The sequence below is a fragment of the Camelina sativa genome, chromosome 5, assembly GCF_030686135.1.
Source record: "Camelina sativa cultivar CO46 ecotype springtype chromosome 5, ASM3068613v1".
NCBI lineage: Eukaryota > Viridiplantae > Streptophyta > Magnoliopsida > Brassicales > Brassicaceae > Camelina > Camelina sativa.
In genome coordinates, this window is record NC_141884.1 from 12,611,812 (window position 1) to 12,638,786 (window position 26,975).

Genomic DNA, 26,975 nt, shown 5'->3' on the forward strand with positions numbered 1-26,975 from the left:
TTGCCGGCATGACATGATATCTTTGTTTTTCTACTGTTTTAATTTTGCTTTAGTAATTATGAAGGTGGAAATGTCTATATCGTGAATATATGTTCAAGTCTTCAATCTACGTCAGAGCTTCTTGAGTTATTTGTTGTTGTTTTCGTCTATTGTGGAGGTGGCGTGTGATAATTTTATGGTACAATGATAAAGTTGGTAGAAACAAATTCTTAGACTCTTATTTTTCTTGTTGCAACAGGAAGTTCGTTGGGATCAAATCAGCTGTGAAGGAATGTGGAGAAAACATATTGAAAGAGCAGTTATTATGTTTGGAAGACATTAAACAATAGCTAGGTAAAAACACACAGTTCCTCTACCTGTACATGACTGATGAAAGTTTCAGACAAATGGAGCATGCGAAAATGAATTAAAATTTTGTTCTGAGTCGTCATTTTAATAACCTCAAAGTTTGGTCTACAAGTCTCATAGCTTCTAGTAACTAACACCACCATAAGAGTTCCCCCCCCCCCCCCCCCCCCCCCCCCCCGCCTCTGCTAGTTAATGTTGTATTGACCTCGTCATGATTTGTCTGCAGGTTGTTCCAGGATATGGACACGGTGTTCCGCGCAAAACTGATCCAACGGCAAAGAGAGTTTGCCTTGAAGCATTTACCTGATGACCCTCTTTTGCAGCTGATACTTTTTTTTTTCTTTCTATTCTGTTGTGCTCTCAAAGTTCTATCAATGTCCAGTGGCTTACAAATATTTTCTACTCTGTAGGTGTCAAAAGCTTTACGAAGTTGTGCCACCATGTTCTCACCGAGCTTAGAAAGGTAGTATCTCTATCATTTCTAGTATAACAGGGGGATCGTTTCATGTAATGGATTACGTTGAAAGTATGACAAGGCTTGCGAACTCCTTTGCCGATCATTTCGCATTTGAATATACTTGCAAATGCTATGATGGCTTGTTATAGGTGAAGAACCCGTGACCAAATTGGTCTTTTGTGTTTCATATTCCGCTTTTTCTTTATTAAAGTTAAACGAAACAGGAGTTTTTGCTCTTTAATGGGGTTTCTTTCTTTCTTTTGGGTGAAACGAAACAGGTGGTGTGTTCCTGTGTTCCTACCCGGACGGACGATGGTTTATTCGACTCTGCTTTTTTCTTGTCAGTCGCCTGGCGTTTCTAACTGTAAGTAACAACATCATTCAAACTCATTAAAAAGGTATATACAAATCTTAATTAATGGTCTTGTTTCTTTTTTTTTTTCTTCTTTTGCGTGAAACAGGTGTGTGTGGTGTTCGTGTTCGTGTTCCAATCTGAAGGGCAATGACTCAGACTTTTTTGGAGGACCAAGTAGATTCAGAGGCACAAAAACGGATCCGACATGAAGCCATAACTAAGGTGACTGCTACATGTTCTTGATCACACCTTCTTGCTTCCTCTACCAGCAACTCAGCTTCTCTCTCTCTCCTCCATGGTTTGCCTTCCAACTTTGCTTTTCGTTTTGTTTTCTTATGGATCCGACAATGTGCCCTTTGTAATAACATGTCTCTTTCTCGTAGGTGCATGTTGGCCATGGAGGATACACAAGGAGCCAAGTGAAGAGCCCAGATGTTTGTTCTGTTGGCTGGTGGACTCGAGGTAGGAGGCTGCAGAGCCAAACTCAAAGGCCAAGGTTCTATTTTTATTCTTTGTTTTCTATCTTACAGGTTTTTATGTTTCTTTCCCTCAACGTCTTTCTAATCTCATACTTTGCTTCTCTACTTGTTTTCCTAGCCAAACTTATTCTCTGTTTTTCCTTTCTTATGGATCCGACATTGTGCCCTTTGTAATATCATTTCCCTTTCTCGTAGGTGCATGTTGGCCATGGAGGATACACAAGGAGCCAAGTGAAGAGGACTCAAAAAAGTTCAGCATTTACTCTTCACTGGAGTGGTACAGGTTTCGAGTATTTTTTAATTAGATTGTTAATTGCTCATAGCTTGGTGCTTGGATGATTGGTTCACCCTGCTTCTAACAATTTTGGAATCTTTGTTTTATATAGGTGATATTTCCATGGATGTTTGATGAGATTCATGCCTTGAAGCCATTCAAAGCTGCCGCTTATCTCTTGGCCAGCCAAGAAGGAGGATTTCGCCTCTCCATTATATGATTGTTGCTCCATTAAAAACTAACAAGGTTTGTTTCTTAGAATCTTTCATCTGTTTTTCTTTTCTTATGGATCCGACAATGTATGATCTGTTTTCACATGTCTCTTTCTGGTAGGTGCATGTTGGCCATTGAAGTCGCCCAAGGAGCCTAGTAAACACTGAAGAGCCCAGATGCTTGTTCTGTTGACTGGTGGACTCGAGGAAGGAGGTTGCTTGCAGAGCAAACTCAAAGGCCAAGGTTCCATTTTTTTTTTTCTGTTTTTGATAGTTGTTTGTTTCACTTGAGCTCAAATTAGAATCCTCTTGGCGATTTTTATAGTTGTTTCAGTTTTTCAATACTATGGAAGGGTGGCTTATCATGGCTATGCTGCAGATTGTACTGTGATATAGCAGCATTGCCCTGCTATACCATTCATGATGATGACTACTCTTGTGTTGATTGCTGCACAGGTGACAAGAGGTTGAAGATGAGTGGAAATTTTAATCTATGACATTGTGGTGGGTGATGTCATACCTCTGAACATTGGCAATCAAGTGGGTGCTTTATTCTCTCCTTTTCATTTTGTTTTTGTCCATATATACTCCCATGTGTCTAATCGAAATTAATAATTTATCTTTAGGTTCCTGCAGATGGAGTTTTAATATCTGGCCACTCCCTTGCCCTTGATGACTGGAGAGATCACATTCGTGTGTTTTCGTGTTTCCTATTTGACTCTTTTATCCTTTCTACTATATAGTATGACTAAAGGTTGATTTGCAGGTGTGGAGGCTATCTGCTTGTGAGATAATGCGATCTGCCACCATTATTTGCAGCGGTAAAACTGGAACACTAACGTTAAATCGTGTGTTTTCTTGTATCCATCCTATCATAATGAAATTGTCTACTTTCTCATCCCACTTTGGTATAACTCCTAATAGTCGACTTCCTTTTTATTGCTAGGTTAACAAGGACTCTTGCAAAAAAATGCCGCTCTCATAAGTAATGATGTAGCTGCTATTTCATGTGGTGACATTCCACTTACCGCTGTGCAGGTTTAAGTTTCTACTTTCTCTCTTTCTCTATTGTTCTGATGCTTTCTTCTCTTCTGCAGCTGTCAATTACTAACCCTAGGCCTTTGTTTTACTAAATCTTGGTTATAATTAATATAGTGGCCTTTCTTTCAAATGTAGATACTACACTGCTTTTTGGCTGTCTCAAGGAGTCTGTCATCTGATCACAGGTACATCCACAGACATACTTTTGCGCTATTGACAATTCTCTTTGAAAAAAACCACATTCATCTTTGTGATGCTGTTTTCTCTTTCTCGTTTCAGCTGATATGGGACCGGGTTCTTGGACTGCCACTAGAGCGGAGAATGTAAACATGGAGAGGTTACATGTCCTCTAATAGGTGAAACTTTGCAACTCCGTGGGGTTCTTAAGCTCTCCCTAAACCACCATAGGTTAGCTTTTTTTCTCTTTTACATCTTCTCATATAATTTGGTCTCATTGCTCACTCCACCATCGTTGTTGTTGGTTGATAGTAATAGATTGAAAATCCTGGATTGGATCTAACTTCCTTTATCTTGTGTTTTAGGATTATCCGGTTCTTTGGTGTTGGTTTTACGGGATCTTTGGCAACTTCACTCGTCCAAAGCCTGGGGGATCACAGGTGGTGGTTGTGCAACTTTTGCCTTTTCAGGCTGTTAACGTTTTCCCCTTTAATATTTATTTGGTTTTCCTTGAATCGATCATTAGATTTTAACTTGCTTGTTCTTTTCTAGGGTTTGGTGTTTCTAACTTGTTGTTCTGTGTTTTTTTTCCAGGTTTTGGGTGACGTTTTTATCAATCATTGTTGGCTTTGATGACATGCTTCTTCTCTGTGCTACGTCTTCACTCTTCAGGGGTTTTGTTCTTCCTCTTAACACATCTTTTACTTCTTTTTCTTCTGTTTTTTTACCTTACATTTTTGTTTTTCGTCTTGCAGGTCTTTTGGAAGCGAATTATTATCTGATCATCACCTTCTTATCCATTACGTCTTCAGGCTCACGGGTTCCTTCTTCTCCATCTCTATTTGCTTTTGATTTTCACTTTGATTTCTAGATACATGTTACTAATTAATTACTTGTTGTTTTCTTCTTGTTGGTTTAGATTTGTGGAGGAGGATCTTACGATTGATCGGTGATGGCTTTGACTGATCCCTGTCAGTTGTCACTCCTATTCATGTTATTCTTCTATGGTTTGGTTTCTAGACTGAATCCCTTAAAATCTTTGTTATTATGTTCATGCGATTTTTAACTCTCTGTCATTTTAGAATTTGGAGGATGCTTTGATCGGTGGGTGATGGTTTTGATAGATCTCTCTGCACTAAATCTTCAGGTAGTGTTCTTCCTCTCAACCGATTTTTTTCTTTTTTTCTATATAAGTGAAAACATCTATGTCCCTCTTTTACAGTGCGGGAGGTTCGGAGAGAAAGCATTTTGAGACTGCGAATGATTTCAGAGTTTAACTTTCAGGTTACCTTGCATCCATAAGTCTTTTTTCCTAGCGGTTGCTTTATCTAATAGGGGCTATTGTTGGTCCTCTGTTTCTTGTGTTTCCTAGATGTTCTTGCTGTGTTCACATACATTCAGATGAGAGAGATGCTCCACGATGTCTCGATTGAGATAAACTAGATGGTGTTTGGTTTCACAACTGCCGCAGGCTCGTATAAGCATTATTTATGTTTTTTTACCTGTCTTGGTTTCCCTGTCTCGAGTTCTTGTATATAAAAGTTGTTTTTTCTTATTCTTCAGGCATTGGAAACTTTCTATGAGAAGTTGGATCCAGATTTCATCAACATCAAGACAAAGGCCAGAGAGGTACGTGTCACTTATCCTTGTATATGTATCAATATCGTGACTATTGTCTCAGCGATATACATTTTTAAGGTTTTGAAGGATAGTCTTGGCATGTAATCTTGGCTTGAGTTATAGAAGAACACAGTCTTAGCACATAATTCTATCTGTAATAAATTCATTGTGTTTTTGCGTGCAGCTTGTAGGAAAAGATGCTCTAGCAGAAAGGTAACAAAATCACCTTGGAAACAGGTAAGATTTCTTGGCTCCCTTCGTTTTGGTTTAGTTCTCTCTCTTTCTCTCAACGGGTTATATATTCACTCACTCTCAAACAGGTAAGATTTCTTGTGTGTTCTGTTGTTTTTTTTTTGTTGCAGGGAAGCTCAATCGTGGTCTCTCCGATTGAAGCAAGGCCAATGTTTGACTGATAAAGAGACGTTCATTTTGTGTGCTCTCAGGTGTTGCATTGAATGGGTAATTCCCTTTTTTATTCTCTCTCTCTCTTTTTCTGACTTTCTTTCTCTTTCATCTCAATGCTCGTTTTATCTTTTGCATTGCAGGTTCAAGTTTATTTTCTTGTGCTTGATGATGCATCATGGACAACTCTCACACGTCGTGGTCACTGGTCAGCATTGTTCGTTCAGACGGCCAAAGGTTTGTATGATACAATTATGTACTGGTTCTCTTTACTCGTATACTTGTTTTTGTTGTGAGATGGGTTAAAGCTTCTTTTCTTCTTTTTTCAATTTTCAGCGGAATGCTAATTTTCGTTTCCTTATATCCAAGTGCCAAAAGAGTTCCAAAAGGCATATGAGAATGGATTTCACAAGTCAAAGTGTGCTTTTCAAGTTTCTGGTTTAGTTATTGATAGTGTTTCATAGTAGCTGGTATCATAACAAAAAAATCGTTTTGTCCAGGTTCTAGGAGCCAACATATGAGGATTGTCTCAACCTGATTGCTCGTGTTCCTGTTGTAGCTGCGTATGTTTATCGGAGGTAATTTTTTTACATGTTTCTTGTAGCTTCTGAGTTTTCGGTATTGATAGTGTACTCTTAACTTCTATTTTTGTATTTAACTTTCCATTCAATCATTTCAGGATGTACAAGAATGGTGATTCCATCCCCTCAGATACATCTTTGGATTATGGTGCAAATTTGTTTTCCCACATGTTGGGATTTGGTGATGAAAAGATGAAAGAGCTCATGAGGCTTCTTTACATCACTATCCATAGATCTGTATTAATTTCTCCTAAAACAAGCTTCTTGTGTTTATTGTTGTTTTTTCAAGACTTAAAAAAATCTGCCGCCATGATATGTTTGTTTTTCTACTGTTTTATTTTTGCTATAGTAATCTTGGAGGTGGAAATTTGTTTAAGTCTTCAATCTACGTCAGAGCTTCATGAGTTTTTTGTTGTTGTTTTTGTCTATTATTATGTAGGTAGCGTGTGATAGTTATATAATACAATGATTAGTTGGTGAGAACAAATTCTTAGACTCTTATTTGTTTTGTTGCAACAGGAAGCTGCGAAGGAATGTGGAGAAAACATATTGAAAGAGCAGTTAATCTGTTTGGAAGACATTAAACAATAGCAAGGTAAAAACACACAATTCCTCTACCTGTACATGACTGATGAAAGTTTTAAACAAATGGAGCATGCGAAAATGAACACCAGTCTCACTGTTGACCTCGTCATGATTTGTCTGCAGGTTGTTCCAGGATATGGACACGGTGTTCTGCGCAAAACTGATCCAAGATATGTATGGCAAAGAGAGTTTGCCTTGAAGCATTTACCTGATGACCCTCTTTTCCAGCTGGTATTTTTTTTTTTTTTTTTCTTTCTATTCTGTTGTGCTCTCAAAATTCTATCAATGTCCAGTGGCTTACAAATCTTTCCTACTCTGTAGGGGTCAAAGCTTTACGAAGCTGTGCGACCCTGTTCTCACCGAGCTTGGAAAGGTAGTATCTCTATCATTTCTAGTATAACAGGGGGATCGTTTCATGTAATGGATTACGTTGAAAGTATGACAAGGCTTGCGAACTCCTTTGCCGATCATTTCGAATTTGAATATACTTGCAAATGCTATGATGGCTTGTTATAGAACCCGTCACCAAATGTTGATGCTCACAGTGGGGTCTTGCTGGACCACTATGGTCGAACCGAAGCAAGGTAAGAAGCAGATATTTCTTTTAAAGTAACATCGCGCCATAAGACAAATACCTAATGTTGTGCGTTTTGTAGGTACTACACCGTTCTCTTTGGTGCTTGAAGGAGTCTTGGCATCTGCTCTCAGGTAAATCTATATATTTACACAATGAGTAAATAAGGGAAAGAAAAGAGTCATCAGGAGGCATTGAAAGACAAATAATTTTACTGTCCAACTATCAAAAAGTATCAAACCGGTTATTACAAGATCGATTAAAACCTTTTATACTTAATAACGAATTAGCCAGAAAATTGGCAGCGCTTAAATTTTTTCGATCAGAAGCAATGGCCGATAATATCATCTCATCCCCATTGTCTAATTTGGCTCCTTAACTCTATCCACCTGAAACACACACATAACCTCAGATTTACGCTACAGTGTGCATCAGATTAGAGTTATGAACAGAGGACACAAAGCTCACTGAGGTTTCGAGCAGACTTGGAGGTTAGCGATAAGTGTGTATCACTTCTAGTGTTCTTGTGATTAGTGGATGTTTTTTTCTTAAATCGTCTTTCAGTCCTAAAGACAGTGTACGGACTATTTCAAATTTGATTATGAAATATATATATGATATAAAAATGTAGGTATCAATAACACTACGAACAAGGTGGAGGATCTTCGGTGTTCGAATATTACTATTACGTGACTATTAGTAGTAACAAAACTTTCTATTAGAATTAGTAAAAGAGTTATCTTGATAGAAATAAAAAAAAATTATCTTGAGAGCTGGTGCTTATGATTTCCCAAATTGTTCCAACCTTTTTGATTTGACTTCAGGGTAGAAAAAGTATTAAACTTGTAAAACAGTTAACATTTTTAATATTTGAATTATATAGTAAAAACGAATTAATTGTTAACTTGATTTTCCAGTTTAAAAACGTTTTGATTTGACCTGAGAGTAGGAAAATTTGAAAACGGTAACATATTTGGACCGTTTGAATTATAATATTTTTGTTGAAATATTTAAATACTGGAGTCTATAAATACTCTTTCTTAGGACAGAAATCTGAATCCGCTTAGTCGGTTTATTTACAAATGTCAAATACCCTCTGTTTATCATTCTCTTTGTTCTGTCGTTTCTCAACTCAACTTATCTTTATATATATTTCAACATCCGAGAGAAAAGCAAATTCAAAGGCACCGGTAAAATAGTCTAGTTTGTTTATCATTAAAAGATTATTGTTATTAGTCTCTGTTAATTACCCTGTTCGTAATCTTCCAAACATTTTTTTTATGAAGTTCAACCAAAATTTCAAAGGCTATGTTATCAAAATCCATTTAAATATCTTGTTGTCTTGACTATAGCTAGTGATGTGAAGTGAATCTATCTAATAAACGGTTTTTTTAAGGATATAATACACGTCTTTAATAAACTGATTTACAATTACATATATGTGTGTCGTTAATTATATAGCATGCTATCTTGAGTCTTGACTTAGTTCCCTAAAGGCATGTCTCGGTCATATTTTTCCCATAAGTGTTTTGCTTTCATATATAACATAAGTGTTGCAAAGGTTACAACAGTGGAAAACTCCACTTACAGAATTCGATATGCTAATGAACATTACAATATTGGATTATCCAACAAAGATTGATAATCTCCTTTTCATCTGCTCAAAAGTAAACATCTTCATGATCTTTCAAGTTCTGGTTCAGACTTAGAACTATAACCTTGGCTGCTTTAAACGGAACATTTGAAGCAACAGATCAAACTAACAAGGGACTCAAAGAAAGAGAACATCCAGCAAATAATTCCAACACAAAATAAAAGACTAAGAGGGGAAAAACTGAATCTCTCATTTAACCCCCATCCCAGGAACCTTTACACTTAATGTGCGACCCGGTGAAGACATGAGTGCAATCCAATTCACCCGAAACTTCTGCAAGACCCTCAATCACTGAGATCCTAAAGCTTGAAGGAAAATAACCACAAAACAAGTCAAAGTTCGAGTACTAAGAATTACGACCCAACTAAAAAACTATTGGCCCAAAGTAAAGAAACAACTGGCCTTATTAAAACACATAGGTGTCCCAGAGGAGAGATAAGGTCAACCGATGATAGCATGAGTAACTTAAACACGTGCATCCCACACAACATTCAAGCCACGTGTAAGCATATCCTTCACTCAATGATGACTCTTTGGATTCGCTCTGGAAGAAGATTCCGACCACCAGTGATTGACGTCGGAGAAATATCCAACCATCAGTAAACCGAAGTGAATTCACCCGAGAAAAACATTTATCCAATTCGTAGACATCTTGACTTCATCATGAATCAGTGAAGAAATTTTAATCTGAAATGAGATCTAGAGGAAATTTTGTACCAGTAAAACCGCCAAGCAAAACCCAACAACTTCAATTCCACCATATTTCTGTCTCTTGGTATCAAATACCACCGCATCTACATCTGATTTCTAAACAGATGAAGATCTCCCCATCGCTAAATTGGAAAAACCGAAGTCAGGCGGACATGGCCTACTTAAATGCATAACTTTGCTTGCTCTTTTTCTCTAGACTTTTCTATTTTATCTTCATGCCAAATATCACCATAACCACCTTACCGACATCAGAAACCCAAAGTTGGACACACCGGAATAACAAAAACTAAAATACGGCAACGGTATAGCCGTAACATAAGCCGACCAACTTCTGTTAAGTGAACCGGAAGCTGCCCGACGGAGAGCCGGCCAAGTCCTGTTAAAAGAACCAGAAACTGCCGGACGGAGAGCCAGCCAAACTCTGTTACATGAACCAGAAGTTGCTGGAAGGACAGCCGACAATCTCCGCTACTGATGCCGGAGACGCCATACCAAAAACCCAACTAAAACGGAAAAGATAACAATCAACGGCAACAAAGTTACCGTGATAGGACCCGGACAGCGCCGGAGATAAACTAAAGCTAGCCATCATCGCGAGAACCGATCGATGCTAGACCAAAGCCATCCAACCACCGCTAAATAAGCCGATAGCTGACGAAACGGGTGCTAGAATAGAAACCGGACGGCTAAAAAAGAAGAACAAAGAACTCTCTCTCTCTCTCTAAAGGATTTGAGAGAGAGAAAAGAGAGAGAGGTTCCTATTTCTCGAGTCTTGACTTCAATTATGTGAAATCAATTATATTCTGTTTTTTACGTCTATATATATGTTCTGTCTAAAGAAGCGTAAAATGGGTTTATAATTTTTGTGAGAAAACAAAGAAAGAATAGTTTTAGTGTTTTCTTTTTTGCTGGATTTTTAGTACCGTACGTACATCCTTTGTTGACAAGCGGAAATTAAAAAAAAAATGTAATGAAGGTTGATTTTGATTTGCAGAGGGTGTATGCAAAGTGACTGTGTTTGTCCGAGAGCTTCACATCTTCTGTTGGCCAGCCTTTTCAAGTTAAATTCGACTGTGTATGTAAATGCAACATATGATTTTCTTATGAAAAGATGTATGTATATAGGGTGTGAATGTATGAATTATGATGCGTAATATAATGTGTAGGGTGCGTCACATGCATAAAATATAGATCTATGTATAGGGTGCGAATGTGTCGCATGCATGCATATACATATAGATGTATGTGTAGGGTTTGAATGTGTCGCATGCATAAAATATACATGACAAACGAAAGACGGAAACACACAAAAATGATTAAAGCGGACGGACATTAAACGAGCGCTCTAGCTGAAGCACACACACACACGACAAAACCACCCAACGATGTCACGATGATCGCTAGTCTTAACGCACAAAAATTACCTAACTGCCAAAAGCCAAACGATTTTTAGACGAAACACATAAAGAAATTATTCTAACTGTGAAGCATTACCGCTAAACGAAACACATAAATAAAAACAAAACTAAAAATGGCTAGACGAAATACACGAGAATGACACTTCAATTACAACAAACCACACAAAAAATTACATATCAAAAGCCGATCACAAAAATAAACAATAAACAGGGTAGACGAAACACAAATAACGAACATGCTCCAAAACGTAAAAGAATTGATGATTGGCACGTTTGCAAACTTAATTAGAGAATTGAAGCAATCACTATTCATAATTACCGGAAAAAAAAAAAAAGAACTAATGCCCTTTCATATTCATCAAAGTACAGTGTACGTGTTGTCCGATTCAGTGGCCATGGCCGGTACTACTGGCTTTTCATTGCAACCATCTCATTCAAATTATCTATCGGATAGCGACGTTGAATATTTCTTACAGATTGGGTTCGTAATAATCATTATTTCTACATTTCTCTAATGGTGAAAAATATAAAGTAATGGTTCTATAATTTAATTTAATTATGATACATATATGAAAATGTATTGTCATTTTTAAACACTTAGATTGGGTATTCTTTAATAAAACCCAAAAATACCTCATCTACTTTTTTAGAAGTTTAAAGACTAAATATGTGTAGTTTAATACCCAAAAAAATTCATCATGGTTGGTGAATCGGCGAATCCATCGTCGTTAACATCGAAAGAGAAAAAAGAGAAAGGTCGGGAAAGAAAAAAAAGAAGAAAATGATTTTTTTTAATATATATTTACCCTACAACCAATCTAAACCTGACACGTATGCGTTACTTCTGGGTTGCTTCGGCTCCTTCCGGAAGAAGCAATTCTCTGATTATTTCACTATATTATGGGTTTTTTAAATTTTTTTGAGCCATAAATAGAAGAGTAATTCATAAGCACTTACAATTGATGTTATAATATATATACTATGTAGGCGTATATATACTCAATCGAGCATATTGCCAATACAATGCCATGATAGTTATGTTTGTGGTCCAACTAATAAATCTCTTATACGTTAAAATTAAAATCCAAATTACCATTATACATATGTATTTATTACAAATATCTTTTTTCAGTAAAGCAAAAATAAAATCTAAATACATATGTATTTCATCAATTAAGAGGAATATATATATATATACATATATATAAAATGATGTATGAAATATGTTCACTTAAATTTTAAGATGCTCACCAGTTATTTATTTTTTATATAGAAGTCAAAAGGAATGATGGTACTCTAGGGTACTTTATGCAAACTTATTTCTTGGTCACCTTTATATTTCGAAGTTACAAATTTTAAAATGATGAAATTGACGCTTTCGCCTAAATTTCCCTATATATTCTCCACTTTGTACATAATTTGAAGATGCATATGCTGCAACAGAAATTATGTGTAGACACAATTAGGGTAGTAACCAAACCACAACGCATAGAAAGCAACATTACTTGTTAAGTTACCAGTGACATGAATTTTTATCTGCCAAATACAGAAAAATATACAACAACGTTTCTAAAACAACACTGTTACAATTTTTAAACTATAAACCTAAAAGAACATAAACAATGCCAAAGGCAATATATAGCTAATGCTCATTATAATTCATAACAGATAAACCATTTCCAATTATTCAAAATACGTACGTACTTTCCCATCTAATCAAATGATTCATCGTGATTGTACTGGACCCGCGACGGACTTTCTGAAAGACTTGTTCGTTTGAAACACCTATTCAGTTACATACATGCTTCTCTGACTACTCTCCCTCTCACCGTGAAGGGTAGGGGAGTTAGAGCATCATTACTGGGGAGTTCTCTCATGGTTTCTCTTATAATTGGGGTCCAAAAATTTAATAAAAAACATTTTTTTAGTCGATTAAGAAGAGAATCGATTCCCTGGGAAGGAATTAAGGAACGGTAGTAGCAACGCTACGTGGCATATTCTTGATTCATTGATGCGTAAATATAAAAAAGAATTTTTTTTTCTCCATTTTCTTCTCTCTTTCTTCCTCGACCGTCTCTCTCTCTTCTCTGTCGATCGAAACAGCGAATCAAAACCGATTCATCTAGAGACCGCAAAAATTCAATTGATTTACTCACAGATTCGGCGTTCAGGAAAACTATCTCGGCTTCATCGGCCAAGTTCCCTCTTACGAGTGTTTGAACTCTGTCAAAGACGGTAAAAAGTTTCTCCTTTTCTTCCCCAGAATTTGAAAAATTGATGATTTTGCTTGGTTTTGTAAATCGAGGGTTTTAGTATTCTTCTTACTGATTGTGATCTACCCTTATTTCTGTATCAGATTCATGCTTGATTATGATTTGTGATACCAATATAAAGATTGAAACTTTGGGATTTTGGGTGTACTTGTAGAAGTCATGATGTCTTATTAGTTGGGATTGATCAATTTGCACAAAGGTCTCGCCTTTGATTAGTGTTTTGTATGATTGTTTGTAATGTATGGTGTAAAGCTATGATAACATTAGGTTTGTTCAGTACTTAGACCTCAGCTTTGCTTTTGGTACAGATTTGGAATGGAAACTGATCTATGTAGGCTCCGCAGAAGATGAGATTTATGATCAGCTTCTCGAGAATGTTCTTGTAGGGCCTGTTAATGTTGCCAACTACCGGTTTGTTTTGCAGGTAACATATGTGTTTGTGTTTACAAGTTTGGCCTTAGCATGTTTAGATAACACCCATAATATTTATAATATAAAGAATCATACTATCATTTTATAGTTACAACACAAACATATAAAATGACTAAACATCTGTTAATTATTTCATATATTTTATTTTATTTTTGTAATAACTGGCCAATATTTTTTAATTATTTTATTATACCTTAGATTTGATCATGTAGAGCTGTTCTATACCATATAGGAATACAATATGATAATAAAGAAATCGAAATCATGACTCAAACGGTGCAAATGTTAGTGACAAACTGTAGTAGTATATGGAGGTGGATAGTTTTGGTGATGTGGGTGCGTGTTGACTTCCCAAACGTGACCACCGCCAAATTAAAATCTTTCCAGTATGTATGTCTTTTTTCCAACAAAAAACTTAATACTCTTTATGTTTGGAAACAGAGAAATCTCCTCCCTTCATTAAACAGATTCATGACCCCTTGTATGAAGAAGTTTTTGTTTTGAAAGCGAAGAATCATTGTTTATTAACTTAAGAAAGATAAAAAAAAAAGTTGTTGATTAGAATAAAAACTTTTCGAAGCAAAGCTGCTATACCATATCAAACGGGTTGATAACAACATCAGGTCTACTGTCTATGACATGAGCGATTAAAAGTCGATAATACTGCATATGAAAATGATGAATAGCAGAAACACTGATGATCTAACTAAAAAAAACTCAGTCCGTATCAAATCCAAACAAAAATGAGGTTGTAATCAGCAAATGAACTAATTCATCAAAGTCAATCTAAATAGTACATTATAATGATGGTTAATAATATCAGTTCCACAGAAAATCAACATATGGTTTATATATTAACATGCCTTTACGACAATTAGTGGACTAAGCGACTAACTCAGAGGGTATGATGAATTGATCCCCATTCAAGGACTAACCAATATAGTTCTCCATCTGTCGGAATGAAAGTGACACCCATCTGTAGGTTTCCATATAATTTTAAGAATTACATTTCTATCAGAATGTACAAGTCAAAGGATTACTGGTGAGTTTAATTGTTACATTGGAAAATAATTAAGAGAGACAGAAGAGGTAAGAGTAACATAAAAGAGAACAACGTACGTTCCTTTCGCCATCGCCACTGTTGCAATTTTTAAAAATATACGTTCAATTTTTAAAAATTAACAGAATTGTATTTACAAATGACCACCAACGATAAGGATGAATCACAGACATAAAGGAAGACTCACACGTCAACGGGCCTTTTAATATATATCAACGAAGACTCACATAAAGGAAGAATCACAAACATTGAAGATGGAAAAGCCCTTGGTCAGCAAACGTTCAAACCTTCCTCCACAACCACCGGGAATGAACCCAACCTAAACGCTAAAGCTTTTAAATAAACTAGGTAAGACCCGCGTTAGGCTGCGTGATATGTTTATAAATTAATTTTTCTTTTAAGATAAATAAAATTGAGATTTTAAAAGGATTATAGAATTTAGTAGTTTGTTTTTGCTAAAATTTTTTTGTATACTTTATGCAATATTTATATATAATGTTACCATTTAGTGACATTTGAAAGATAAATCTCCCTCTTAGGAAAAAAAACAACATGAATCTTTTGTTTTCTATCTTCTTCTATTGCAAATTTTATTTTACTTTAAGAAAGAAGTAAAAATCTTATTTATTATTATAAACAATGTTTTTAAAGTTTGGTTCATAAAAAACTGGATATTTCTTGGACCATGCGGTCGACGTAGTTCCATCATGAGTTACTTATATTTACCAATGAATATATATATATTTATCATTATAAATATTTAAATAATTTCTTAGCTTAACTTTTTCTTATAGAAAAGTAGATATGTTTATGTTTTGGTATGAGTTATTTGTTTTGTATAGAGATTTCTAAAAAGAAATGGAATTTCTTTTAGAAGCGTAGAATTGACTTTTTAATAAAAATTAGGAAGCGGGTGCGTGTTGGATCCACTAATATATAATTATATATGTATGTATATATATTATAAATTATTTTAAATATCTCAAATTTAAGTATTTCATTATTAATATGTTAAATTATTCAAATAAAATATATTAAGATATTTGATATGTATATAGTATATACCAATATCTAAACTATGCTGAAATTTTAAATTATTTTTGAGATATAATTCTAAAATAAACAATTAAATCATATTGGTATCCAAAATCTAAACAAAAAACTTGGTTATAAAATGAATTCTATTTTATTATATATGACAGATAATCACATTAGTAACATAAAAGATAAGATAATATATAGAGAGAGAAAAAGGAAAAAGCTGTTCACGCAAATCTCTATCATTGGTTATCTCTTTTATTTTCTTAAATATTAAAATTATAAAATTGAAAAGCAGAAAGCCAAGTGTGAATTGAAAAACCTAATTGCTTCTTCTTCTTCGTATTTTCTTGCAGTTCGCCACACCTGCTTGATAGACTTTTTTTTTTTTTTTTTTTTAAATTCAAACTCTAGGTTTCATAATAATTTACGAATCTACTTGGAATTAAACTATGGAACAGATTTTAATCATTGACAAATGCTTTCTTAAATCTTTGGACGGTTCCGATTCACAACTTGTGCGCTTCCCAATGAGAACCGTCGCTTCCTCTGCGATTCCAAACTCTGCTTCTTAGGAAGCGCAATTCCACCGCGATTCTGTGCGGTTCCAGACGTTTCCGATTTTGCTTACGGTTCTGAAGCGAGAATCGATGCTTGAGTGATGATTCAGTCACTGAGGGTTTATGAAGTAAAAGACCATGTGATGTGGCACATAGTTTTTTAACTGGTTTAGAAATCTTAGCTGTATTAATTCAAAAGTTTTCATTGGTTGTTGATTTTAACTGATGTGTCAAGCTATAATTCAATACAAAAGCTGATGTGTCAGTTTTGGAGAGAAACACCTTCAACTTTTATTGTATTGATGTTATGAAATTTCATCTCTTTTTTATTAACGGCATGCTGCTGAAAGTACGTATAAAATAAGCATCGTATGTTTACTCAATCAAAGAAATAAAGTCATAACTACACCACGTATACACGAAAAGGAGAATCAGAGATCGAACCCAGATCAGCAGTGATGAGTGAATGGGGTACCAAATCAGGGATTCTAAAACAGAACAAAAACTATCATACAAAGTCACACACGAATTGTATAACTCAAGAACCAACAAATCTATTAAACAGTGGCTATATTTTACAGTCAATTAAACGATGTTTTTTGAAACAGAACTCACTTGGTATATGAAGAAGAGACAAAGCAAGACTTCACAAGAAGATAAGCAGAGAATATAATACAGAACAGGGATCATCCTAGAGGCGATCGAAATGAGTAGCGATGGTAAGATTCTGTGCTGGCGACAAAATAATACATGGAGGCGAAATTAGGCAACGTTGCACCGTTTTGATCAGATCACTTTTGAACCGTTTTGATTTTTAGTTTCAGTCTTTCAAATATTTTCAACATGCGAAACCGTAGAATGAACAACAGAGGAGGACAAAAATTTAAAGAGTTCATTGATAAATATATATAAATTCTGAAAAGAGGCAACTCAGCAGGGTTGTGTCTTTTAGATTATAGAGAAGTACTGTTTCGGGAAAGACCGTTCATTTTGTTTCGGGAAAGACCATACATTTTGTTTTACACTTTTACTTTCATAAAAGTGTAAAATAATCTCGACTATTCGTTTTGAAAGAGGCGAATAGTCCTCTTGCTTTCATTGTTTTCTTCTAGTTCTCAACCGTTAGATTATTATGACCCCTCTGAATTATTAAGGTTTTCGTGATTGTATTGTAAATCCTTTAGACACGGAATCAATTAAACTAATTTGTATATGGTAATGGTGTCACATCTTGTTGACTATAATTAAGAGGATTTTACGAAATCAAAGATTGGATTTACAATGGCAAGTAAACGGATGATTATATATCGCAGATTCTCCGCAAATTCAATTCACACGTAAACGTACATAACATAAGCAATGCAATGTATGGTCATTTTTTCTTCCCCTTTACTCTTTTTCTCTGTCTGATTTCTTTTCTCTTTCTATGTGAATTTGAATGATGCAAGTAGAATTTCTGCTTAGAATTTTTTGCCTAGATTCCTTTCAAGTCTACTAGTTGTCTCAACATGGCTGAACTTGGGGCTTCCATCTTTTAGGGTTTATTTGTCTTGACGCCTTTGTCTATCTGTAATTTTCTTCTGATTGTTATATGTTTATTGGGTATTTTTTAAGCTTTGATTTCCTTATTGGTTGCCGCAAGTAATGATCTAAATTGGTATGTTTCATTTTTGTTATTATTTCTCTTCTGTGTGTCTTCCAGCTGGATATCTTCATCCATCACTTGATTCTGATCCTTTGCAGTCTATTAGCAGTCAGATGAAAGATGATCATAAGTTCTTATATATATATATACTAAGAGTTGTCCCGTGCTACGCACGAGCTTATTTTCATATTTGTTCTATTGGCAATTTCTTTTTCTGTTAGATTTTCATCTTTCTGTATTTTGTTTTCTTAATTGGTTTTTTTTTTATTGATAAAAATAATATTAATTTTTGGGAAGAGTATGTATCTTAAGTAATTAAACTACATCCCCTCTTTGGAACGCTTTCTCTCTCTTCTCTCTCTCTCTCTCAAATCTTTCAGAGAGAGAAAGCTTTCGTTCTCATTTTTCGACGAAACTTATCGTCGGCTTTTTATCTTCGGCTAAGTCCGGTTATTTATCTCGCCTAAGTGTGAGTGTATCATAGCTTTGGTGGTTATTTCTTTAGTTTTCTCTTCTTTTTGCAGAACCTCATAGATCTCCTTATGGTTTAAAGAGGCAAAGCCGAGTAGTGGATGGAGCTTCTGGATCGTCGGATTGCTCGATTCCATTCATGAGGGGTGTAAATCCTCATAACTTATTGGGGCCGTTAGATCGGCTATGGATGACCGTTTCTCCTTGGGTTTGTGAATCGTGAAGAAAAGAATTCGGTGGCTGGTGAAGAACGGATTCAGAGAGCGTGTTTTGCGACTGATCTGACATCTCACCTTCTCGTGTATTCCGGGGCTTAACAAATCAGAAAATTCAAGTTTTTCTGTTTCTGTCATACTCGGAGAAAGGTGCAAAAAGATTTGGTGAATTTCAGAGTTACAAGCTGAAATTTGATAGACCATATTGTGGACAAAGTGCTATACTTGCCAGAAATTTGGTTATGGTCGGAATTTCAGCTCCGGCGGAGAGGCGGTGGCAGTGACATGAGTCGGTCGTCGCAATTCCCCTTCAACGTGCACGCAAACACATGTTATACACGTGTCCCTTATTGACCCATTCATTTTGTTTATCTGCTTATAATACTTTTGGGTTAATTGGGCTTTTATATCTTGTAATTAGGATCCTATTCACCATGTAATCCTTTTAAGATATTTAATGAAAACAGTTGGCGACAAAAAAAGAAAAGTTATTAAACTACACCCTCATGTATATTGGACTTTATTAATCATGTTTACTTTTTTGAATGACGAAATGTTTAAAAACTTAGACTGATTCTCATCTAGGAAATGTTGTTTTGCGATGTAACCACATTGCAATACATTCTTGGCGAATTTTGTGATTACAAAATATATGATTTATGCAATGTATTTGTAAACATTGAAATGATATTTAACATTAAAATGGTCAATCAATATTTAAACAACTTCGAGAATAGTAACATGTTTGATGTAAGCTGTACGGGCAAATGATCATCGACTTTGTATTTTCTGTTGGGTCAAGATGTAATTTGTCAACTAAAAATTATAGAAAATAGACTCATATAGTCATATTAATACATGTCACTTAATAACTTGTTTGAACATTGTTTCCGTTGTGGCCTTACAGAAATAGCCGAGATCTACCATCATTTTTGAGTTTTGAATTTATCCCATGAATAATTTTTTATTAAAGATGATGGAAGTTTGGAGATATAAAATAAATATTATATTTCTTAATGTTGCACATTTGTCATCCTCAGATTCAGATAATGTGTAGTTTATTTTCCTTTTAATTGTTGGTAACCTCTAACATAAAAAAACACCTATTTTATCCTGTCAACACAAAGACGGAAAATGATATGAATCCTTCAAACTTCAAAGCCTATTCAGTGGCTTTAAACCAAAAACAAAATAAAATAAAGATTACATTTTGGTGATTTTATCCACTTTGACATTGTTTAAGGCAAATCTTCATCATCTTTATTTAGTTGTTATGTAAAGACATAAGCGAAAGTTGAAATTTAAGTCCCATATCACAAGTTAACTAAAAATCAATTACAAATCACCTCGTCTAACGTTGTTTCTCTAATGTCTTCCTTTGACATATATATAATAGAGATCTGATCATCTATTTTAAGCTTTAGGTCTCCTTATCCGTAGTAATTTTAACAAATATCCAAGTTAGAATAATATATAAATAAAAGAATGTATAATTAAATTTTAAACTCAAAAAAACCATTTTCTAACACAACTATACCGTTGTGTGATATATATCTTAGACTAAGTTACATTGTTTTGACTTTATGAATACGTCGTAGTGTACATGCATGTAGGCTCATGACGTCTCCATACCGTAATTAACCTTTTAAACTCGTTGAGATAAAACAGAAAATGTTATTACAGCTTATTCAATATGGCAATAGGAAAAAAGCTTAAAGGAGAAATATGGCAATAGGAAAAAAGCTTAAAGGAGAAAATAAGAGTAACTAAATATTTTATTTGATTGTTTGGTCATTCCGTAAAGGTTTTCTCCTCCACCTAACCACCAGTCCCGACTACTACTTTACATTTTTGCATAAACTTCAGTTCCTTGTCTGAGATCTTAAATCCTCCATTTTCATTTAAAAATGAATTGTGCAATGAGCAAATCATTTACGTGATCTAAAGGAAAAATGCTTCAGAGACATTAGAACTTTCCTCGAATCATAACAATAATTTGAGTACGAAATAGAATAAAATTACATGAAATATACATATTAAGGAACCAGCCAGTCAACCATTATAGTAGCAGAATTTGGCGGTTTAAAATCAGGATAATTTAGAATTTTATATAAAGAGAAATAAGAGATAGGAATATAAATTTATGACTATACATTGAATTTGATTTTTTTGATATAAATGTAATCTAATTTATTGGGATTTTAAAGGTGATAATGGGATTTAAAAATAAATTGTGCAATGAGCAAATCATTTACGTGATCTAAAGGAAAAATGCTTCAGAGACATTAGAATTTTCCTCGAATCATACCAATAATTTGAGTAAGAATACAGACACATGAAATATACATATTAAGGAACCAGCCAGTCAGCCATTATAGTAGCAGAATTTGGCCATTTAAAATTTTTGGGACAATATAGAATTTTAGATGAAGAGAAATAAGAGATTAGAATATAAATTTATGACTAAACATTGAAACTGATATTTTGATAGAAATGTAAGCTAACCTTTCTAAAATGCAAAGTCAGTGTTAAATTGAAATTTGTCTTCGAAGGGTGGTTTTGATCTTTGTTTTCAGATGTTCGAGATGAGGACATTTTACCAACAACATCTGGTGAGTGGGTAAATGTAGATAGAAATCATATACTAAAGAACAAAGTGGAAGCTAGTATACCAGATATACGAACAGTGCAAAATAGGTTGTTACCTGGAAGCTCCTCACCCTTGTCTAAGCAAGTCTGAAAAAGTAGAGAACCTAAAATAATCAAAACCAATAGAGCATTGTCGTTTTTTAACAGTCTCCAAAGACGTTTTCTCCGTGAAAACAATTCTCCACTTTTGTTTGGTGCGACGATAACGGTTGGAGGATGCGTCAACATCAAATCATTGATGTTGTAAAATTGGCCTTTAACCAATTGATCTTGAAACTTAGGCACACGATTAGGAAGGACTGAAGCTTGTATAGCACAATCCTGAAACAAAGGCAAAATGAATATGTTAAAATGGAGGTAAATCAGGGGTCAAGAGGAACAATAATAGAGATACTATACATTTTCATCAGGAAGGAGACATTTTCATAAGGAACAATAAGTAAGATATAGTTTCTTCGAAAGTCTCAAACTTCCCAAATATGGATGACCCGAACAACAATCTTATTGATACCAGTGTTGTGTGTTTCGTTGGAGGTTGAATAAAGGGTAGAGTAGGGCGGTATTGTTTTAGTTTTACCCATGCTGTGAGAGAGAAGGTTAGTGTCGTCAAAGGTTGTTATTTAAAAAGAAAACTTAATGCAATGGTTGAGGAAGAGTAATCAGGGATTGGAAAGAAATGTTAATGACCATGAAATCATAGGTGTTTGGTATTAGTTTCATTACATTATAATTGGGTGGTAAACGTAAAGATGAAAATGAAGGATATACTTCAATGGAATTCTTTAATTACCTTAAAGATTGTAATGAGTAATACAAATAACATAATCATAATAATGGTTCATATGATTCTAATTGGTAGTGCAGATCTAAACCCCTTTTTAAAAAAAAATTAAATTTGATTCCAAACAAATTGAAAACGATTTTGGACATGATTAATGTTACATATTGTCTTTAATTACCTTAAAGATTGTAATAAGTAATACAAATAATGTAATCATAATAATGGTTCATATGATTCTAATTGGTAGTGCAGATCTAAACCCCTTTTTAAAAAAATTTAAATTTGATTCCAAACAATTTGGAAACGATTTTGGACAGGATTAATGTTACATACTGTTCGGAACTTTAAATAGGTGTTCAAGATCTTGACACAGACATTAAATCGGAAATGATTTAGAATTTGGAGGTGGGGTAGGAGAATTAAACCAAAGAAACCCAATGATTATGAGATCTGTGAAGGTACATCGGAGGTGGTAGCTGCTGTGAAGGATGGTTGTGAGAAGGTGAGTACAGGTGAATTCGACGTCGTTTGATTCGTATACTCCTGATGGGTGTAAGGGCTGTCAATTATATTTGTTGGGCTTGTAATTGGTCTTATTTTGTCAAGCCTAATATGAAAACTTAAAAACAATGGTCTTTAAAACTAAGAGAGGACATGTGTCAGTTATATAATAAGCCAGGTGTCATGTTCTAAGCAGAAGTTGAGAAAAACTTTCTCTTGTTATATAAGATATGGGTTTGTACTTGTTTTTTGTCCTTTTCAATATGGATATGTGTACTAATGTAGTTTTTTGTATTGAATGTATTGGTGTCTTTTAAGATTGTTCTAGTATGAGCTCATCATTGGGGAGTCTTCAACATTATTTCGCCTTGTTATATGCTTGTGATTGTGGTTTTTTTTTAAAAAAATCCTACGCTCATATGCTTTTGATGGTGGTTTAAATGCTTGTGTTTGGGATGGTGTTTTCTCTTTCTGTGTGAATTCATTATCTTCGTATAAGAATTTGAGTGATGCAAGTAGAACTTCTGTTTGGACTTGTCTGCCTAGATTCCTTTAAATTCTACAGTTTGTCTCAAAAGGAATGAACTTGGGGCTTCCATCTTTGGTTGATTCAAGTGTAATGAGCATCTTTTTCCTGGCTTTGATTGATTGGTTGTGTCACACGTTAGTTTTTCTCTTTTGCGGGTGTCATTTTCCCCAAATTCAATTCCTAAGCAGATTGTTTGTTTTCTGTATGAACGAGGTTAAGACGAAAAGATGCAAAAATATGAAAATAAAGACATGTGAAACAAAAATGTGTGAAACAAAAAGATGCAAAAACTAACAAGTGCAAACATTGAAATCAAAGGGTACGACGAAGAAACACAATTGTTGGATCAAAACACTGCAATTTTATATAAACAAAGAGGTGTAAAACAAAAGGGTGTGAAATCTAACGGGTGCCAACATAGAAAGCTGGAGGTGCAACGAAGAAAAACAATTGTTGGACCGAAACTTTACAACTTTTGAGATCATCAATAAAGGGTGAGATCATTAATCATACTCAAATAACAAAAACTATTTTCAAAGTCCATAAAAATCTGTATATATATAAAAACAAAGAGTGTGAAAACAAAGAGGTGTGAAACAAAATGGTGTGAAACAAAAAGGTGCGAAAACTAACAAGTGCAACCATTGAAAGCTAGGGGCACAACGAAGAAACACAATTGTTGGATCAAAACATTGCAACTTTATATAAACAAAGAGGTGTAAAACAAAAGAGTGTGAAAACTAACAGGTGCCAACATGGAAAGTTGGGGGTGCAACGAAGAAACACCAATTGTTGGACCAAAACTTTGCAACTTTGAGATAATTAACAAAGGGTGAAATCATTAGTAATACTAAAAGAACAAAACTCTTTTCAAAGTCCATAAAAATTTGTATATATATAAAAACAAAGAGTGTGAAAACAAAGAGGTGTGAAACAAAAAGGTGCGAAAACTAACAAGTGCAACCATTGAAAGCTGGAGGTACAACGAAGAAACACAATTGTTGGATCAAAACATTGCAACTTTATATAAACAAAGAGGTGTAAAACAAAAGGGTGTGAAAACTAACGGGTGCCAACATGGAAAGCTGGGGGTGCAACGAAGAAACATAATTGTTGGACCAAAACTTTGCAACTTTGAGATCATTAACAAAGGGTGGGATCATTAGTAATACTAAAAGAATAAAAACTCTTTTCAAAGTCCATAAAAATCTGTATATATATAAAAACAAAGAGTGTGATAACAAAGAGGTGTGAAACAAAAAGGTGCGAAAACTAACAAGTGCAACCATTGAAAGCTAGGGGTACAACGAAGAAACACAATTGTTGGATCAAAATATTGCAACTTTATATAAACAAAGAGGTGTAAAACAAAAGGGTGTGAAAACTAACGGGTGCCAACATGGAAAGCTGGAGGTGCAACGAAGAAATACAATTGTTGGACCAAAACTTTAAAACTTTGAGATCATTAACAAAGGGTGAGATCATTAATAATACTCAAAGAACAAAAACTCTTTTCAAAGTCTATAAAAAACTGTATATATATAAAAACAAAGAGTGTGAAAACAAAGAGGTGTGAAACAAAAAAGTGCGAAAACAAAGTGCAACCATTGAAAGCTAGGGGTATAACGAGGAAACACAATTGTTGGATCAAAACATTGCAACTTTATATACACAAAGAGGTGTAAAACAAAAGGGTGTGAAAACTAACGGGTGCCAACATGGAAAGCTAGGGGTGCAACGAAGAAACACAATTGTTGGACCAAAACTTTGCAACTTTGAGATCATTAACAAAGGGTGAGAGATCATTAATAATACTCAAAGAACAAAAACTCTTTTCAAAATCCATAAAAATCTGTAGATATATAAAAACAAAGAGTGTGAAAACAAAGAGGTATGAAACAAAAAGGTGAAACAACTAACAAGTGCCACCATTGAAAGCTAGGGGTACAACGAAGAAACACAATTGTTGGATCAAAATATTGCAACTTTATATAAACAAAGAGGTGTAAAACAAAAGGGTGTGAAAACTAACAGGTGCCAACATGGAAAGCTGGGGTTGCAACGAAGAAACACAATTGTTAGACCGAAACATTGCCATTTTGAGATCATTAACAAAGGGTTTAATATGTGCGATTTTTAAAGGATGGGGGTACGACGAAGAAACACAATTATTGGAAGAAAAAAACTTACAACTATTGGGATCATTAATAATTTTAAATCTTTAGATGAGATAATAAAAACAATCTCATCTGTTAGATTAAAGTTGACCTTATTTAGTACTCAGAAAAAAAATTTTAGAAACTTGTTTATATAGTCAATCAAAGTTTATATATAATAAACAAAGAGATGTAAGACATAAAGGTGTGAAATGTAAAGGTGTAAAAATTAATAGATGTGAAATATGGAGGTAAAACAAAGAGGTGTAACACATAGCAGTGTGAAATAAAAAGGTGTTAAAATTTATAGATGTGATTTTTGAAACCATGAGGTACAACAAAGAGATGCAAAAATTAAGAGGTGTGATTTTTGAAAGATAGGGGTGCGACAAAAAGACATGATTAATAATTTTAAACCGTTGAATTAAAAGTGGAACTAATCTCATCCGTTGGATTAAAAGTTGACAAAAAAAAAGTGGATTTGCTATTATATATAGATTGTTGATTAGCATAATAACAATATAGCTGGAAAAGTTGATCTCCAGGTTTATTAAATTGGTTGATTAACAAAATAACAATAGTACAAATATTTTTTTGGGTTATAGTGTTAGTGAAATTTTCTAGAGGTTTAAACTATTATTTACTAACATTTTGAAAGTTTAAAATGTGATTTTGCCAATAAACATTAGATGTAAGATAAGGATTCTAAAAGGGTATATAGAAGAAGTACCCTCAAAAGACTCTGAAATTAACTGACACATCCTTGCATTGTTGCATGAGCACTGTACTATCATTTTTTACTTGTATTTGTATACCTCTATAAAACTCGTGCATGCAACAGACAACGAATTTTGGCTTTAGATTTGGGTTGTCAGTTTACTAAACAGTTGATATATTTTTTTTAGTTTTTTTTCCGCAAAAACTACTACCCAAAATTAAATTCAAATGTTATACTGTTGCGTGATTAGTCTGTTAAAATTTTATAAAATAAAACAAGAGTTATTCTGCTAACTCACCTCAATTTGGTATCAATTAGATGTTTGAAAATACTGAAAGAGTTGAATCACTGGTAGTATGTAATGTTACTAAAACAAAACTAAAGTTATTCAGATAGCTCAAATCAATTTGGTCCTGAACAATATCGCTGTTCGTTTTGTTTTTAAATATATATATTTCTATTTTAATTAAAGAAATTATTCCATATAGATTAATAACGTATAGTAGTACTTGGATGAGTGAATGTTAACCGAATATGGGAGTGTTTTTTAAAAAAATCACGGGGTCATCCAATGTCATGGATTCAAATTGTAAGCCGATATCAAACTAATTAACTAAATAATGAAAGGTGTGTGATAACAAATTAAGTACCTTGCAGCTTCCATCTTTCTTGCGTGAGAGAATAGTTTGCAGCATGTAGGAAGACAAATTGTTAAGAATAGTTAAATTAATTAGTATGTGGATATCTTCTTATTTATCAGGTAACAAATGAATTATAAGGTAATGTCAAGATACTTGAAATCTGTAAATAATTTACTTCTCTCTGGATTCGACGTTACTAGACTCTCTCAGTGACTGTTTTAGGCCAACATATTGAGAACAATATTGTGGTATCACTTAATAAATATATACTTAACATTGCATTGGACAAAAACCGCTAATATGGTTATTACCAACTAACTTGAAAGTTCACCTCGGCCAATGCTCCCGTCGTTTCTAAAGAGGTATTTATTTACAAATTGGATTGAACCTATATGTTACTTTATACTTTCGATGATGT

At 34.2% G+C, this 26,975-nt stretch overlaps 1 long non-coding RNA gene across 1 annotated transcript; it reads right to left on the reverse strand.

Moving 5' to 3' along the window:
• Positions 1-8,617: 8,617 nt before the first annotated feature.
• Positions 8,618-10,356, reverse strand: LOC147943660 (uncharacterized). The gene is made up of 2 exons (XR_015556767.1): positions 9,477-10,356; positions 8,618-9,303 (listed from the first exon to the last, which is right to left on the reverse strand). It is a non-coding gene; the product is annotated as an uncharacterized LOC147943660 (long non-coding RNA).
• Positions 10,357-26,975: the final 16,619 nt, after the last annotated feature.